This window comes from Palaemon carinicauda, chromosome 7, assembly GCF_036898095.1.
Source record: "Palaemon carinicauda isolate YSFRI2023 chromosome 7, ASM3689809v2, whole genome shotgun sequence".
NCBI lineage: Eukaryota > Metazoa > Arthropoda > Malacostraca > Decapoda > Palaemonidae > Palaemon > Palaemon carinicauda.
The window spans coordinates 13,804,080-13,822,880 of NC_090731.1; the positions used below are offsets into that span (position 1 = coordinate 13,804,080).

An 18,801-nucleotide genomic window follows, 5' to 3' on the forward strand; every position below is an offset into this window, starting at 1 on the left:
ATGCACTGTGTCTTCGATTCGTTATAGATTATGTCATGTTCAATATCGTATGCGTTGCAGGTATCGATGAGACGTTGTAGGCCTTGGGCAGAGGGGGAGATGAGGACCATATCGTCAGCGTAGCAAAGGTTATTTATGGTAAAGCCATTAACCGTACAACCAATGGGAAGTGAATTCAGTCTGATATTTAAGTCGTCTGTGTAAACATTAAATAAGTATGGTGAGAGGATGCCTCCTTGCCTGAGACCGTTAGATGAGCCGAATTGCTGGGACAGGACATTGCCCCATTTGACACAGAACTGTTGTGTTGTGAACCAACAGTATAATATACCGATGAGATATAGAGGAGTTCCCCTTTTGCGTAGTTTCAAAAAGAGCTTCAGATAGTTTACTCTGTCAAATGCCTTCCGCACGTCTACAAAACATAAGTAGACAGGGGAGGCCGAGGATATGTAGAAATTCAATAACTCCTTTAAAATATATATACAGGTGTCAGTCGAGTGGTTAAAAACCGTGTTAACGAAAACGCCTATTTACTCTCTGTACATCCGTCTGTCTAGCCATGAACCTTATGTCCGTCACAGTAGAACGAAACCGCTTTGCGTTGAGAGCTGCAAAACTAATCCTTTGCAATAGGAAGCGCTAAAACTAATGGAAGAAGCTGATCAGTTATTGGTCTCTCATTTGGATAATGTAATTCAAAGTAGTTTCTGCGCATCAATAACTACGATTGTAGGTTTGCTACGGATTCAAGGTAGACTATATTTTTATTTTGTTATAGCTATTGACGGACTATGTTCCTCGTAGATTCTTGGCGTATTGCCAGGAAAGACAAACTATTGGTTGTATAATTTAAGAACTTTTATTTTATAATGTAACTATTTCGACTATGTATATGTATATCTTGGTATTCAGTGTATAACGTAATTGTAAAGGTGTTCCTGAGCTCAAAGTGATAAGTAAACATGAGTGATAAGGAAGGTAGACCCGTTAGGCAACGGACATTGAATGAAAAGAGAATGGAGTTAGAAATTGCCTATTGTAGGAAAGAGTTTGCTAACACAGCCAGTAGGTGGGATATAGCTTTGGCCAATGCAGAGTTATCACATCTCAAAGTAGAACTAGATTCAGTTATTGGTATTTATAATCGCAGTAGAGTGGTTCTAGGAGAAGAGTTTAAAGCCCAAACTGATTCAATGGTTGAACAAACCAATAATCTTATTTCGAATGTTGGTCCTTCTGTCGAAAGCTTAGTAGACAGTATGCATTGAATAAAGTCTAATGGTTCGAATAAGAAGTTTCATAAAAGTTCTAGGAATTAAAGTTGGCATTCTTCGTTGATGGCTGAGGCTACAGTTGAGGCAGCAGAACTGAAAACTCCGTTAAAGTTTGTGAATGCAGTATCCAAAGCTCAAGCTGATTTAGAGAAAGCTCAAGCTGGGTTAGAGAAATTGCGGTTGGAGCAGAAATTGGCCGTTGTGGATTGTAAGATGGACGCGCTTCAGCAACAAGAAGGCTCTTGTTGTAGTGTTAAGTCACATTCGTTGGTGGATGAGTCTGTGAAGTGCTATCAAATCGATAGTTTTTTAAGAACATTGCCCAAGTTGTATGATTATGAGGTGAAAGCTCCCCCATCCATATCTCGGTGTGAGGATTTGGTAGGTGACACGGCTGTAAAACATAGGGTTTCTTTGGTTCAACAGTTGCTAAATATAGTGGTTACAGATGATCTTAGGCAAGGTATTGTTACTGTCCCTATTGCTTCAGTTGCACAACCTAGTTTCTTCTTTTAATCCTGGTGCAGGTATTTATATACCATCGATAGATATTAATGTGTCTCAAAAGGTTGTTACATCGATTAACCCAGGTGTTGTTCCATCATCATTTCAAAATCGATTAATGTCTAATCCAAGGTTACAACCTAATGTGTCAAACGTTCAACCCCCGGCTAATCCCCCAAATTATTATAGACTTGAATTTGATTGTGACAATGAGTTGCTAGCTACACTTGTTAAGTCTAGATTGCCAGTTGCAGAGCTGTCAAATTTTACAGATGTTCTCAAATATGCTGAATGGAAAAGTTCCTTTTCTGCTTTGATCGATAGACCTGGGGTGTCGTCCTGGGGAAAATCCATTATTTAAAGAAATATGTTGGAGGTGAAGGTTTTTTGTATATTTATTCAAATGATTCCTATGTGGAATCCATGAACTTGTTAAACAACTGATATGGAAATCCTTTTGCAATCTCAATGGCATTCAGAAATAGAATAGAGTCCTGGAATAAAATATCAGGAAAGGACAATGTTGGTCTGCGAAAGTTCTCAGATTTTCTGAAGCAGTGTTTGTCAGCTTCAAAGTGTCTTGGTAATCTTGCTGTAATGAATGATGAGAAGGAAAACCAGATGTTACGTGTTCTGCCAGATTGGATTATAAATCGTTGGGCTTGTATAGTAACACAGAGTATGAGGGAGAAAGTTTTTTTCTTTCGTTTAGTAACTTTGTTGGTTTTCTGTCAAATGAATTTTATATCGCATATAATCCTATTACATCTTATCAGTCTTTGAAGAATATTCCGCTAAGTGACTAACAGAAAGACAATGTGAAGGCTTCAAAAACTTTCTATTAGAGTTTAATTGAGCAGTCGAAGTCTAATTGTAGTCACAAATCAAAAAGGAATTCTATGAATTGTTTGTTCTGTAGTGAAGTTCACTATCTAGATTTGTGTCCTAAGCTCAGAGGAGGCCTATGATGAGAGAAGTAAGTTTATGTTCGAGAAGAAACTTTGCTATGGGTCTTTACGTCGAGGTCATGTGATTAAGGATTGTCAACACAAATTATATTGTCGAGACTGTAAGAAAAGACATCCAACTGTGTTGCTTAAGAGTTAAGAGACTTCTGCTGATTTTAAGAAAAATAATGATTTGTGTGTGGATGCACCATTTTTAAGTCAATGTCTTCTCAAAGTTTTTTTTTTGAGTTGTTGGCATGGACGACAGTTTAGTTCACTGATTGTTCCCGTGTGGTTAGCTCATGAGTCGGACCCTAATCGTGAAGTTTTGGTCTATTGTTTGCTGGACAGTCAGTGACTCTACGTTTATTTTAGAGAAAACTGCTCAACAGTTAAATGTTAGTGGCCCTAGAGTAAATTTGTTGTTGAGTACAATGTTGGCTGAGGATAAACTGGTTGAGAGTTCAAAGATCAGTGGTTTAGGTATCAGAAGTTTAGATGGTAATGGTTGTTTGAATCTACTACCAGCATATACTCGTAAGTTTATGTCTCCTAATCGCAGTCATATACCTTCGCCAGATATGGTTAATGATTGGCCACATCTTTATTGTATTAGAGAAAAACTGGTACTGGTTAAAACTCACTGCGACATAGGATTGCTCATTAGCTATAATTGTGGAAAGGCTTTGGTTCCTTAAGATGTTATTCCACCATCAGGCGACGGTCCTTATGCACAGCGAAATATTTTAGGTTGGACAATTGTTGAAACCATTTCTACCAAATTTGAATCTGATAACAATGACTTGGAAGCATCTCATGTTGTTTTGGAATCTGAGAATCTTGATCCTTTGCCAGTGCCTATAGTTCAGTTCACTTTGAGGTGCAAAATTTCACTGAATTGAAAACTGATATTGTAAAACTGTCTACTGCAGATCGTTGATTCCTAAAAATTTTAGAGGATAACTTGTCTCTGTCTGAATCTGGACAGTTTGTTATGCCTTTGCCCTTTAGAAGAGATGATTCATCATTTTCACATAGCATGTCTAATGCTCTGAGACGACTGCGCTTCCTTGTTAAGAAAGGGACAAGATGTTGTATAATCACTATATATCATTTATGAATGATATGCTTGAACGAGGTTATGCAGAAGTTCCTCAATCAGAAATTGTTAGTGATCGTTGTTTTTATATTTCACACCATGGTGTTTATAACTTTAAAAAACCAGGCAAGATCGGAGTTGTTTTTTACTGCAATGCTCGTTGTAATGGAGTTTCAACTAATGATGAGTTGCTTCAGGGACCTGATCTAATGAAAAATTTACCCAGGGTCTTGTGCCGTTTTCGCTAAGAGCCTATTGCAATATCTTGTGATATTGAGAAAATGTTTTATCAGTTTAAAGTTAAGCCAGAGCATAGAGATTATCTTAAGTTTTTGTGGTATGAAAAAGAAGAGATTTTTCTAGTGAACCAAAATTTTTCAGAATGACTGTACATTTGTTTGGTGCAGTGTCATCACAAGGTTGTGCTAATTTTGGCATGAAGAAGGCGGCAGACGATGGTGAGCCTGAGTTTGGTGAAAGAGCTGCCAAGTTTGTTCGTAAAGATTTCTATGTCGATGATGGTCTTACTTCAGTTTCTACACCTTCAGATGCTGTTGAACTTGTGAGAAATACACAGAGACTTTGTGCTCATAGTGGAATACTGTTACATTCGTTTTGTTCAAACTCTACAGAGGTTTTGCAGTCGATACCAATAAAAGATAGTTATCAGTCTTTTCAAAGTCTTCATTTTAACAGGTCTAACAATTTAGTAGAGAGTACTTTGGGTGCTGTGGTCAGTTCTGGCAGATTGTTTTCAATTAAAAGTGCTTTTGAAAGAAAAACGTTTGTCCAGGAGAAGTATCCTGTCAACCTTCAGTTCGGTATTTGATCCGCTAGGGTTTGTGTCGCCCTTCATTCTTCAGGGTAAGCAGATTTTGCAAGAGTTATGTCATGAAAATAATGATTGGGACTCTCCCTGTCCAGTTCAGTTGAATCTAAATGGCTTGAGTGGAAGACGGAAATTTTCCATATACAGTACATGTGAAGATAAATAAATGTATAAAGCCTCTTGACTTTTCGGAAGTTGTTTCGGGGGAGTTTCATCACTTTTCTGATGCTTCAACACTTGGGTATGGTCAGTGTTCGTACTTGCGACTGTTTGGTATTCTTGGAAGGGTACACGTCTCGTTAGTTTTTTTTCTAAATCTAGAGTTGCTCCTTTGAATTAGATATCGGTCCCAAGGTTAGAATTAACAGCTGTGGTATTATCGTTTAGGATTAGTAGCTTTCTCAACAAAGAGTTCAACTATTCAGGTGTGAAGAATTTCTATTATACTGATAGTCGGGTAGTTCTTGATTATATTGGTAATGAGGCTAAAAGGTTTCATGTGTTTGTAGCCAATCGTGTCCAACAGATTTAGAACCTGTCATCAACTCGTGAGTGGGTGTTTATCAGCAGTGATGAAAATCCTGCGGATATTGCATCGCGTGGTGCTTCTGTTCGGAGACTTTTAAAAGACGTAAGATGGTTTAGTGGTCCTTCTTTTTTGTGGGAGCCAGACTTTGTTCCAGAATCATTTTGTATCAATAAGAACTGTGCATTATCTTCAGATGATCCTGAAGTCAAAAGGAATGTTTCGGTCTTAAGCACGTCCGTACAAAACCAGAATTTAGGCCTGCAGGGTGAATTCATGCTTTTTTCATCCTGGCTTTGCTTGAAGAAAGCTGTTGCATTGTCTCAAATTTGTACGATCTCTGAAAAATAAAGTTTCAAGAGATAAGATCTCTATACAAAAGTGTTACTGTTAGGGATATACAGAAAGCAGAAATTAAAAGTCTGCAATCTACACAAGAGCTTGATCAGCTGAAATAAAAGTCTAGTACTGTATTAGGCAGTCAAGCAAACTTCACCACTTCAACTGTTTCTTAGATAACAATGGTCTTTTGAGGTCAGGTGGTAGATTATATCATGGTTATCTTAGTTATGAGGAAAAATTTCCAGTTGTGTTGCACAAAATTAGTCATGTTACGTCTTTAGTTATTGGCTACTGCCACTCAAAAGCTGCTCACCAGGGGAAAGGTTTTACTCTCAATGAAATTCGATCCCAGGGTTACCGGTTCATGAATGCCAGTTCAGCAGTTGCTACTTTTATTTTCAAGTGTGTTGTCTGTAGAAGGAACAGAGGGAAGCTCTTGGATCAGAAAATGAGTGATTTTCCAGATGATCGTGTAAACCCATCTCCTGGCTTCTCGTTTTGTGCCTGTGACTTCTTTGGACCATTTATTGTAAAACAGGGCAGGAAAGCAGTCAAGAGATATGGAGTCTTGTTCGTGTGTATGTATTCTTGCGCTGTGCACCTGGAAGTTGCAAAATCTTTATCCACAGATTCTTTCATCAATGCGCTAAGACGGTTTATATCTATTCATGGGCTAATTAGGATCCTTAGGTGTGATAATGCTACAAATTTTGTTGGTGCAAAGAATGAGTTTGAAGCTGGTATAAAGTCCATGAATTTCTACAAGATCCAGAATGCAATTTTGAGTTCAATTTCAATGTGCCTACGGCAAGTCATATGGCAGGCTCTAGGGACCGTTTGATCAGGACTATAAGGAGTATTTTGTTTGAAATTCTGTAAAATCATGTTTAACAGCTTTATGAGGATGGTTTGAGGACTTTCATGTGTGAGGCGGCTGCTATTGCTAATAATCGTCCTTTGTCTGTGGAAAACTTGAATGATCCAACTTTGCCTCCTTTAACTCCAAATCCCCTTCTCACAATGTAGGCTAAAGTTGTTGTTTTGCCTAACAGAGAATTTTGTGATAGTGCCATGGACATACGTAAGAGATGGCATAGGATACAGTACTTGGCACAAGTATTTTGGGCTTGTTTCAAGAGTAAGTACCTGTCGCTATTACAGAAGCGTCAAAAATGGAATGCTCAACATGGAAATTTGTCTTTAGGTAATATTGTCATCATTAAGGAAGATAATTCCCCTAGAGATTGTTGGCCTTTAGCTCGTGTTGTAGAGTTATTTCCGTCCACTGATGGTTTAGTAAGTAAAGTAAAGTTACAAGTGGGTACTAGTAAGTTGGACAAAGATGGAAAACGTTCCAGTAGCCTTTCCTATCTAACTAGGCCAATTCACAAAGTAGTATTGTTAATGGAGAATTTGTAGATAGCATAGCGTTTCAGGGGTATTCCCCGCCGGAGAGCCTAAATCTTCCTTTGTTCCGTAACCGAAATACAAACCACGCTATTCACATTGGCGTAGCTGAAATGGCGAGCCATTAGAATTTAATGAGGGTGTATTACCCCCGCGCTAGTTAGCAGGGGGGTAGGGGAGTGGTAGCTAGCTACCCCTCCCCCCCCTCACACACCGGTGAACTGCTTCACTTTTGGCTCGGACGATAGACAGACGTGTCTGTCTTCGTCCTCGCTTGGCAGCCATTATTTGTTTTGTCTTTACTTAATCACTTACTTTTCTTTTACTCAATATATATGTAAAAAATTTTTCATGTTTATGTGTATATTTGAGTATAGAAATCAGTAAGTTTCCTTTTCAGAGTTTGTGCTTATGTGTGTAGTGTACGATATCTCCGTGGAGCCCTCGGCAGTTAGGCCACCATGGTGTAATTTCATGGGTCGCGATCGAGTTTGACTTCGGTCTTTCTCTCTCTCTCTCTCTTGAGGTCGTTCACCCTTTTACTACGTTACTTTTATTACGCCTTTGTAGCTTCCTTCCCGTGTGGGGGGGTTGCTACGCCGTACGTTTTGTCTCAATTAGTTTATGAATCTAATTGTATTTGTTGATTTTTCAGCTTTGTAGAACGATTCCTTTCGGGGTTTTCGTTCTTTCTTTAGTGTTCATTCTTATTTAAATTACATAATTACATAGTTACATAATTATAATTGTTATAATTCTGTGTTGGTTACAGCTCTCCTTCCGTGAGTGTAAGTGGTTGTGGGGGAATGAATGTTAACTAATGATTTTTGTTTTATTTTTCACAGTTACCGATCTAGTTCGTTTCTGTAATGTGACAATGGAGAGAGCTGTCTTGTTGAGGCCTGCTCAGTGTTAGCGCACAGGCGCTCTCCTGCTGCTGCCTCCCCTATAGATCTTCGTCAGGGGCATGTCTCCTTCTCCTGGAAGTACTTCCGTGACGATTGGCAGCTCTCCAGTTCATTTTGGAACACTCAGGAGGCTCGCCTCCTTGGGTGGGTAACTTTCCTTCCGAGGGAAGATTTCCTGTCCAGGCTTGAGTCTTTCCCCTTTGGGGGGTTCTTCTCTTGCCTTTTTTTCATGCGACTATGCTCTTGGTGCTGAGCGGTCGCACCTGCAGTTACGCTCAAGGGGCTGGGAAACTGCAGGAGCCCCTCTTTGGAGGATTGCTCCTTTTAGGTCACTGCTGACCCGTCTCTTCTACGAAGTGTTTCTCTTTCGTTCGCGAGAGAGTACACTCATAGCGACTCCTCTTCAGAGGACTCTTCTGCTGTTGTTGCTGTTGGCCGCCTTCGCCATAAGGCTCACCGTCCGCTACGTCGTAAGGGCCTCCCATCTCCCTATAAGGGTGATAAGAGGCGCCTTTTTGAGTCTCCGTATGCAGCCTACAACTCCTTCTTCTTGATCTTCCGCCCATGGTGCAGATGGACAGCAGTCTAACCTCATCTTCCGACAGGCAACGGTCTTCCGACGGACAACGATCTTCCGACGGACATCAGTCTCCCGACGGACAGACAACGATCTTCTGGCGGACATCAGTCTCCCGACGGACAACGATCCCTTCGGGGCAAAGGGTTGCCTCCCACGGGGGTACTTCCCTTGCGTGTCAGGGTTCCCCTGCACGCCCTTCTGCAGTGTTCTCTCCTGCTCAGTGTTCTCTCTAGCACTTTCCTGTTCGCCAGCGCTCTCCTGATGCTCGTCTCTGCAGTTCCTGCTGGTTCCTGTTACGCGCCCTGTGCGCCCACGTTCTCCCTCGCGATCTAGAACTTTGGTTCAGGTCTTGGACAAGGACTCCTGTTCTACGCACAGGATTCCACGCGTTGCCTTCTGCTCGCCAGCGATCACCAGCTCGCCAGCGACCACAGATGCGTCAACGTTCGTCTGCTCGTCAGCGATCTCCTACGCGTCAACTATTGCCATCGATCTGCCACGCGTGTCAGTTCCCCTGGACACCATCAGTAGCGATCTAGCGCTCGTCTGCTTTGGACCACGATCTCCGGTAGCTGAGTCTTGCCGTAGATCTTCCTCCTGCTCGCCAGCGCTCACCTTTACTTCTGTCCTTCTGTGCACCAGCTTTCTTCAATCGCCAGCGCACATCTGCGCGCCCTTTTCTGCCACGCACCAATGGGCACCAACGGTTTTTTCTGACCGTCCAGGATCGCCTGATCAACAGCTTGCTTCAGCGCTCACCTTCCTGATGCACCTGCGCGCTTTCTGTTAGCGCGATGCGCGCTAACCATCCCTAGTCTTTTACGAGTTAGCGATCGCCTACGCGCTGGCGCGATTCTTCGCCTGCGCGCTAGCGTTCTGTTAACGCACCACTGCTCGCCAACGCGCCATCGCTTGCCAACGCGCCATCGCTTGCCGACGTGCCATCGCTTGCCGACGCGCCATCGCTTGCCAACGCACCTTCACTCGCCTACGGGCCATCGCTCGCCAGAACGTGCCATCGCTCGTCAACGCGCCATCGCCCGCCTATGCGCCATCGGTCTCCCGACCTCCTGCGCTCACCGGGCGCCCACGTGCCTGCGCGTCCGCGCGCCCACGTGCCTGCGCGTCCGCGCGCCCACGTGCCTGCGCGTCCGCGCGCCCACGTGCCTGCGCGTTCACACGCCCGCGCGACCGCACGCCCACATGCCCGCTCGCCTACGCTCATGCGCGCCCGCGCACATGCGCTCCGATGTTCGCCCGCACGCGGACCGACGGCGCTCCGTCGCGCGGACCGACGGCGCTCCGTCGCGCGGGCCGACGGCGCTCCGTCGCGCGGGCCGACGGCGCTCCGTCGCGCGGGCCGACGGCGCTCCGTCGCGCGGGCCGACGGCGCTCCGTCGCGCGGGCCGACGGCGCTCCGTCGCGCGGGCCGACGGCGCTCCGTCGCGCGGGCCGACGGCGCTCCGTCGCGCGGGCCGACGGCGCTCCGTCGCGCGGGCCGACGGCGCTCCGTCGCGCGGGCCGACGGCGCTCCGTCGCGCGGGCCGACGGCGCTCCGTCGCGCGGACCGACGGCGCTCCGTCGCGCGGACCGACGGCGCTCCGTCGCGCGGACCAACGGCTTGATTCCTACAGTATCCATTGCTCGTCGACCACCAGCTCTCGCCCTTCCTACCACGCTCGCCCTCCTTCTGCGCTCCTTCGCGCACTTTCGTTTGCGCTCCTGCGTGCCCGCGCATGCGCGCTTCCACGTTCGGCCACGCGCAAACCATTGATTTACCATCGCGCGGGCGCCAGGGCGATTGTGACCGCGATTCCCATCGGGGTTTCGCAACATGGCCAGCCTGGCGAGTCTTCTGGAGCGTATTTCCAGAACACGGTCCTCACCCCGTAAACGCAGAGCATGGCACATGCAAGAGCGGGAAAAATCTTCAGGGAGGTCTGAGCAACATTCTTCTTTCCAGAACCTGGGTTAGCCCATCCTCGTCATTCCCTGGAAGGGTGTTGCCAGGGAGCTTTCCGTTCGAGATTTCTCCGTCGGCCAAGGGGTGACTGGTTTACCCCTTCCTCTTTTCCATCTCGTGAAAGGGGCTTACCAGGTCCTTTCCCTCCTCGGTTGCGACCCGAGGTTTTGTACAAGGAAGCTTCAGGAAGATCATAGGTACTTTCCTCCTCTCGGGCTCAAGCACCTTGGCGTTACGTCACCAAGTTTCGAACTTGCGGGCAAGCTCGATGTTGGACCATCTAGACGCAATGACCGAGGGCTTCCTCTCGGGTGTCTCATCCGTGGATGTCGACAAGCTCAGACACTCTTCCATCCTTGGGAAGAGCTTGTTTATGCCAAAGGACAGAGACATGGACAGCGGTTGTGCGGAGGAAGTCGACTTCCGTTTTCACTCCTCCAAGGTGCTTTCTTCCAGACCCTGCAGGCCTCCAGCGCCTCTTTCTTTCAGCCTCGTCGGCCTAAGTTATCGGACCGGCTACGGCAGCTAAGTCAAGGTGTCCAATAGCAGTCCCCTCCTGTCAGGAACAGGTAGCACGGGAGGCTCTCCCGGGGGGGCATAATCCTAGAGGGAGCGGCAGAGTTCACGAACTCTAGGATTGGCAACCCCCCCTTGCAGGTCTCACGCTGGGAGGATGCCTAAGGTTACTCATCCGGATAACAGCTTCCCGATGCCGATTCCTGCACGATCTCCGTGATCAGCCAAGGATATCGCGCCTGCCGTCTCTGTCAACGAATTCAGTGTCACTGAACCTCTATGCCATGGGGTCGGCAAGAGTTTTGCCCGTTTGGGCAGAATGATCCATGCCTTAGGAGTAGGTCCTCCATAGGATCGTCGATGGCTTCACACCCCCCCCCCCCCCCCCTGGCTTCTTCAGTCGATCCTTTCTCGTAGGAAAGCATCTGAGACGGGAATTCCGTAGTCGACCTCTCGGCTCTGATCAAGTTTGTCGAACAAACTTCGTCCAGCGTGGAACAGCAGAATTGATCAGACTGGTAACGAGGCAGCAGGGCTCCTTAGGCCCTGGATCGGAAGGACGGGTATCTTTCAGTTTCCATTCCATCCATCTTCCAGGAAGCTCTTGGAATTCAGCCTAGACTTAAGATGCGGTGTGGCGATCCCGCCGCGGCATCGCAGGTTTTTCCCCAGAGAACTCTCCCTGCTTTTCTCATGGCCGCTCAGGAGCAGGCTTCCGCCTCCTTCGCCTTTTGGAGGTCTGGTCAACTCCGGTAGACTCGGGTTCAACCTTCTTCAACGCCGGGACAAGCTTCCGGATCCTTACCATGAGTGAGGGATCATGGTAATTTGCTAGGAGCCTTCTCTACTTCTGCCTCAACATCTGGAGTATCTAGCCATGATATTGAGTCAACGGCCTTACCACGTTGGAAACCTCGCTTCTCGTTTGTCCAGCGAGGTTAAGCACCTTCGGGTCTGGTCGGTACTTGGATGGGTGACCGCCTGGGGACGCCAGATGCTGTTGCCTCCTCTTCCGAGCCTTCCCTTCAGTTGACTGTGGCAAGGCTGAGGAGAGTCGCAGTACCTGTTCTCAGTCAAGCAGAGCTTTCAGCCCTACCTTGGAACGTTTCTTAGGTCTCTTCTCCTCATTGTCCCGTCTAAAGTCCCGAACAGTCGCCTCAGTATAAGTTCCCTGTGGGGCGGCCCAAGTTCCGGTGGTTTCAAAGCAACGATTAACCGGACTTTCTGCCCCCTATGGGACCAGCGGAACGTTTAGACCTGCAATGGGTGTTGACCTATGGAACCTCTTGATGGGAGTGGATATTCTCGTCCTTTCCCCACATTTTTCATGCTGTTCTCGGACCGCACGCCCACGTGCCCGCGCGCCTACGCTCATACGCGCCGGCGCACATGCGCTCCAATGTTCGCCCCCACGCGAACCGACGGTGTTCTGTCGCGCGGACCGACGGTGTTCCGTCGCGCGGACCGACGGTGTTCCGTCGCGCGAACCAACGGTGTTCCGTCGCGCGGACCGACGGTGTTCCGTCGCGCGGACCGACGGTGTTCCGTCGCGCGAACGTCGGTTTGATTCCTGCAGTATCCATTGCTCGCCTACTGGTCATTGCTCGCCTACGGGTCATTGCTCGCCTACGGGTCATTGCTCGCCTACGGGTCATCGCTCGCCGACCACCAGCTCTCGCCCTTCCTACCACGCTCGCCCTCCTTCTGCGCTCCTTCGCGCACTTTCGTTTGCACTCCTGCCTGCCCGCGCATGCGCGCTTCCACGTTCGGCCACGCGCAAACCATTGATTTACCATCGCGCGAGCGCCAGGGCGATTGCGACCGCGATTCCCATCGGGGTTTCGCAACATGGCCAGCCTGGCGAGTCTTCTGGAGCGTATTTCCAGAACACGGTCCTCACCCCGTAAACGCAGAGCATGGCACATGCAAGAGCGGGAAAAATCTTCAGGGAGGTCTGAGCAACATTCTTCTTTCCAGAACCTGGGTTAGCCCATCCTTGTCATTCCCTGGAAGGGTTTTGCCAGGGAGCTTTCCGTTCGAGATTTCTCCGTCGGCCAAGGGGTGACTGGTTTACCCCTTCCTCTTCTCCATCTCGTGAAAGGGGCTTACCAGGTCCTTTTCCTCCTCGGTTGCGACCCAAGGTTTTGTAAAAGGAAGCTCCAGGAAGATCATGGGTACTTTCCTCCTCTCGGGCTCAAGCACCTTGGCTTTTCGTCGCCAAGTTTCGAACTTGCGGGCAAGCTCGATGTTGGACCATCTAGACGCAATGACCGAGGGCTTCCTCTCGGGTGTCTCATCCGTGGATATCGACAAGCTCAGACACTCCTCCATCCTTGGGAAGAGCTTGTTTATACCCAAGGACAGAGACATGGACAGCGGTTGTGCGGAGGAAGTCGACTTCCGTTTTCACTCCTCCAAGGTGCTTTCTTCCAGACCCTGCAGGCCTCCAGTGCCTCTTTCTTTCAGCCTCGTCAGCCTAAGTTATCGGACCGGCTACGGCAGCTAAGACAAGGTGTCCAATAGCAGTCCCCTCCTGTCAGGAACAGGTAGCACGTGAGGCTCTCCCGGGGGGGCATAATCCTAGAGGGAGCGGCAGAGTTCACGAACTCTAGGATTGGCAACCCCCCCTTGCAGGTCTCACGCTGGGAGGATGCCTAAGGTTATTCATCCGGATAACAGCTTCCCGATGCCGATTCCTGCACGATCTCCGTGATCAGCCAAGGATATTGCGCCTGCCGTCTCTGTCAACGAATTCAGTGTCACTGAACCTCTATGCCATGGGGTCGGCAAGAGTTTTGCCCGTTTGGGCAGAATGATCCATGCCTTAGGAATAGGTCCTCCATAGGATCGTCGACGGCTTCACCCCCCCCCCCCCCCTCCGGCTTCTTTAGTCGATCCTTTCTCGTAGGAAAGCATCTAAGATGGGAATTCCGTAGTCGACCTCTCGGCTCTGATCAAGTTTGTCGAACAAACTTCGTCCAGCGTGGAACAGCAGAATTGATCAGACTGGTAACGAGGCAGCAGGACTCCTTAGGCCCTGGATCGGAAGGACGGGTACTTTCAGTTTCCATTTCATCCATCTTCCAGGAAGCTCTTGGAATTCAGCCTAGACTTAGGATGCGGTGTGGCGATCCCGCCGTGGCATCGCAGGTTTTTCCCCAGAGAACTCTCCCTGCTTTCCTCATGGCCACTCAGGAGCAGGCTTCCTCCTCCTTCGCCTTTTGGAGGTCTGGTCAACTCCGGTAGGCTCGAGTTCAACCTTCTTCAACGCCGGGACAAGCTTCCGGATCCTTACCATGAGTGAGGGATCATGGTAATTTGCTAGGAGCCTTCTCTACTTCTGCCTCAACATCTGGAGTATCTAGCCATGATATTGAGTCAACGGCCTTACCACGTTGGAAACCTCACTTCTCGTCCGTCCAGCGAGGTTAAGCAACGTCAGGTCTGGTTGGTACTTGGATGTGTGACCGCCTAGGGACGCCAGATGCTGTTGCCTCCTCTTCCGAGCCTTCCCTTCAGTTGACTGTGGCAAGGCTGAGGAGAGTCGCAGTACCTGTTCTCAGTCAAGCAGAGCTTTCAGCCCTACCTTGGAACGTTTCTTAGGTCTCTTCTCCTCATTGACCCGTCTAAAGTCCCGAACGATTGCCTCAGGATAAGTTCCCTGTGGGGCGGCCCAAGTTCCGGTGGTTTCAAAGCAACGATTAACCGGACTTTCTGGCCCCTATGGGACCAGCGGAACGTTTAGACCTGCAATGGGTGTTGACCTATGGAACCTCTTGATGGGAGTGGATATTCTCGTCCTTTCCCCACTTTTTTTATGCTGTTCTCGGACTCGTCAAAGAAAAGGGGGGGCATGTTCCAGTTCAGGTCTATGGTCAGGACCTGAAGGATACCTCTCCATCATTCAGGCAGGATTAGGGGCCGTAGTCTGGCCCCGCTACAGATCCTACAGCTCCTGCCGAGTCGCTCCGTGCGCGACGACTTCATGGTACTGGCATATTCCAACCAGCAAGGGACGCATTTTCATTCCTTCGCATCTTGCAGTAGAGATACTGAGATGATTTGAGATCCTCTCAATACCACTATTGGTTCGCTCATTCCGGGCAGAGGAATGTTCTCTCCGACTATCTGAGCAGAGCCTCGCAGATAGAGTGTACCTGGGGGTCTTTGGCCTTTAGTAACCAGCAAGTCCTGGCCTGGGGGACCTGATCGCGACAGCTTGGAACTTCAAGCTTCCGCTGTTCTTCCCCCCAGCCTCAGACCCAAAGACTCTTTGGCAAGATGCATTCCGGTGATGGTGGGACAACATCGACGCCTGCGTCTTCCCACCATTGTTGTCTGTTGAGAATGGGTCTCAACAAGACCAGGTTGTCTGTCAACCTTTCAATGGCCCTGAGAGCTCCACTGGGACTATACGCGGAACGGTTTCCGGACCCTCTGCTTCCCCTGACGGAACTCCCGGGAGAGCTTCTCCCACGGCACAGCCTACTCAAACAACCACACTGCAACATCTTTCACGAGCCGGGGCATTGCTTCGGCTTCACGCCTGGAGACACTACGCCTCCTCCTCAAGAAGAGACAACCCGCTACAGTTGCGAGGCGGAGGTCGCGTCATCTGCGATAGTCATCTGCAGAGGTCTACCAGGCGAAGTGGAGAGTCTTCTGTAGTTGGTGTCGTGGGAGAGATACCTCTTCCCTTGAGGCCTCTTCTCCAGCAATAACGAACTTATTGCTTTTCGGCGGGAGGAAACTCCTTTCCGCTCTCGGCAGTGAAGCCTGTCGCTCAGCCTTTCCCTGGCCTTCAGGCTGAAAGGAATAAACTTTTTCCTTCCCGCTGGACCTTTCCTCGCTCATGCGAAGCTGCGAACGTCCCTGCCCCCAGTCGGAGTGAGACCTCCAACATGGAGCATGGTTCGGACTTTTTAGTCCCTTAAGAGATCTTCTCAAGACCCATTACGTCAGGCCTCTGATCGTATTCCGTCTTGGGGCTCCTGCTCACTCTGGCCTCGGCCAGTGTGTAAGCAATCTTCTTGGTCTCGTACGACTCCGCCCTTTCTAAGGAATGGGGGAAGGCAACATTCAGGTTTGCTCCTGAGTTGTTGGCTAGACTCAGAATCTTGAGGCCCGGGCCCTTCGGTCCAATTCCTTTCAAGATTTTGAGTCGCCATTCTGTATCAGATGACCCAAACCTTCTCCTCCTTGCCAGTAAAGGAATCGAGGGGTTATCTTTGGGTACAGCTGCAGTTTGTCCTCACGTGCAGCCGGGTTGGGAGCACAAGAAGGACACGGGGGAGAGTCACTAGTATACCTCTTCAGCTAGGACTCAAGGACATTCATCTCGACCTGAATCCAGTCCCTCCCCAATCACGTCACCCTACAGCACGATGTCGGATACATCGCAACGTCCCTCACCTTCATGTAATACTACTCTGTGACGCAGGTGCTACAAGCTGGAGTCTGGAAATGTCTAATGACCTTCGCAGCCCGCTTCCTGCAGGACGTGACCCACAGGAGTATCGATACGTTTCTATCGCTCTGTGGTGGCTACATAACAGCTGGTCTAACCTCAGGCTCCTTTTTGGACAGATAGCAGAAGGTTGAGGGCATTGTTATCAGGTTTTAGTCTGCATGAACGAAAGAAGTATGTCTGGCCCTTACTTCTTTCTTCATCACCCCCTCTACTGGGAAGCAGCATCCTGGTCTCTGCATAGCTGACCTCAAACCTCTGCAGGTAAACCATGCTTCATGCTTCCTTGTGTTCCGAGTATTGAGTCAATACTGTCGCGTTCCCCATACCCTGACGAGGTGGTATTGGGAACGTCCTAACCCAGAGTTCCTTCTGGAACTCCAGGTCAACTGCCTAGGACGGGTCACACTTCTTCCTTCACACACAAGCTTATGTAGGCCACACAGTTCCTTGCGGGGCAAGGAACTTGTGAGGTGCCTTTTCTCGAGTGCGACTCACTCGGATTCTGAGTCCCCGGGTTAAGCCAAAGCCAGTATGACTGGGGACTTTCCACCCTTCCTAAGGGGTAAGTCACCCAATGTAAATAGCGTGGTTTGTAATTCGGTTACGGAACAAATGACAAATTCGGAGATAATTTGTATTTTTCCTAACCATACAAACCTTAGCTATTTACATATATTTGCCCGCCAGCCCTGTCCCCCAAGACAAGTCCTACCTCTAAGTGAAGTGAAGCAGTTCACCGGTGTGTGAGGGGGGGAGGGGTAGCTAGCTACCACTCCCCTACCCCCCTGCTAACTAGCGCGGGGGTAATACACCCTCGTTAAATTCTAATGGCTCGCCATTTCAGCTACGCTAAAAGGTAAACCCAATGTAAATAGCTAAGGTTTGTATGGTTAGGAAAAATACAAATTATCTCCGAATTGTCATATTTGGTGCATTGTATTTGTTTTGTGTATGTTTCATGATTAACATTATACTTGATTGTTTATTGTGCATTATATTTGTATTGTGTATGTCTCATGATTAACATTATACTTGATTGTTTATTGTGCATTATATTTGTATTGTGTATGTTTCATGTTTAACATTGTACTTAAAGTATGTTTGTTTATTGTGTAATGGGTGTTTGTTTATTATACATAGTGTGAATTAAAGGTTTTGGTAAGAATTTATTTGTTAAATCGTTTCTTTAAGGCGTTTAAGCATTTAGAGGAGCCATGTAATTATGTTTATATTTAAATTACTCTTAAAAGTCAAAATTCGTGCTTCGGTTGTTATCACTTGCCTTGTCTAGCACTAGCGAGGAAGTAACAGGTGATGTAAATGTGACTTTGTGTACAGAGTATATTTTTGTGGTCTGTCGCAGTACAGACTGGTTTTGAGAGAACTTTACTTTATCTGTCAAATGCTGTACAATGTAGTGATGAGTTACGGAGTTTATGGCGACACTTTGGTATGATTTTTTTCGGTTATGTTATGTGAATTGAGCTTTGTATTTACTAGGGAATTGTGTGTTTGTTTTGGTTTTAGTTTGACTAGAGTAATCATACTGGCTATTAGATTGTTAATGTTTAATCCTCGAGTGATGTAGTCTTCCATGTCAGTGTAAAGTACCGTGTGTTACTATGTTAACGTGTTTGTAAGAGTTCTTTATTTTAATGTTCATTTCTTTTTGTTACATTTTTACCGGTTTACAACTGGATTTATGGAATAGAACAATAAAAACCGTGTTAACGAAAACGCATATTTTACTCTCCATACATTCGTCTGCGTAGCCTTGAACCTTATGTTTGTCACTATTATTATTATTATTATTATTATTATTATTATTATTATTACTAATATTATCATTACTATTATTATTACTATTATTATCATTACCTTCTAAGCTACAATCCTAGTTGGAAAAACAAGGGCCACAAAATGGAAAGTATCCCAGTGAGGAAAGGAAATAAAGAAAAACTACAAGAGAAGTTTAAGAACAATAAATAATAACATTAAAATAGATATTTCATATATAAACTATAAAAAACTTTAAAATATTAAGAGGATAAAAACTTCAAAATAACATGATGATGAGAAACAAGATAGAATAGTGTACCCGAGTGTACCTTCAAGTAAGAGATCTCTAACCTAAGACAGTGGAAGGCCATGGTACAGAGGCTATGGCACTACCCGTGAGTAGAGAATAATGGTTTGATTTTAGTGTCCTTCTCTTAGAAAAGCTGCTAACCATAGCTAAAAATAGAATCTTCTATATCTGGATTCCGGCAGATCGTGCACAAATAAAAGTTGTTATGCCTGCCACAAATTTTTATTACCTGAATCTTATGACATCCACATTGATAGCAGGATTTATGAGAACAGGTGTTCAGTCTTAATATACACCGCCATTACTCTGGTCCTAGGAATGGCATCCTGCTTCAAAATTATTGG

At 47.0% G+C, this 18,801-nt stretch overlaps 1 pseudogene; it reads left to right on the forward strand.

The window, feature by feature from the left end:
• Positions 1 to 11,785: 11,785 nt before the first annotated feature.
• On the forward strand, positions 11,786 to 11,904 carry LOC137644728 (5S ribosomal RNA; annotated as a pseudogene).
• Positions 11,905 to 18,801: the final 6,897 nt, after the last annotated feature.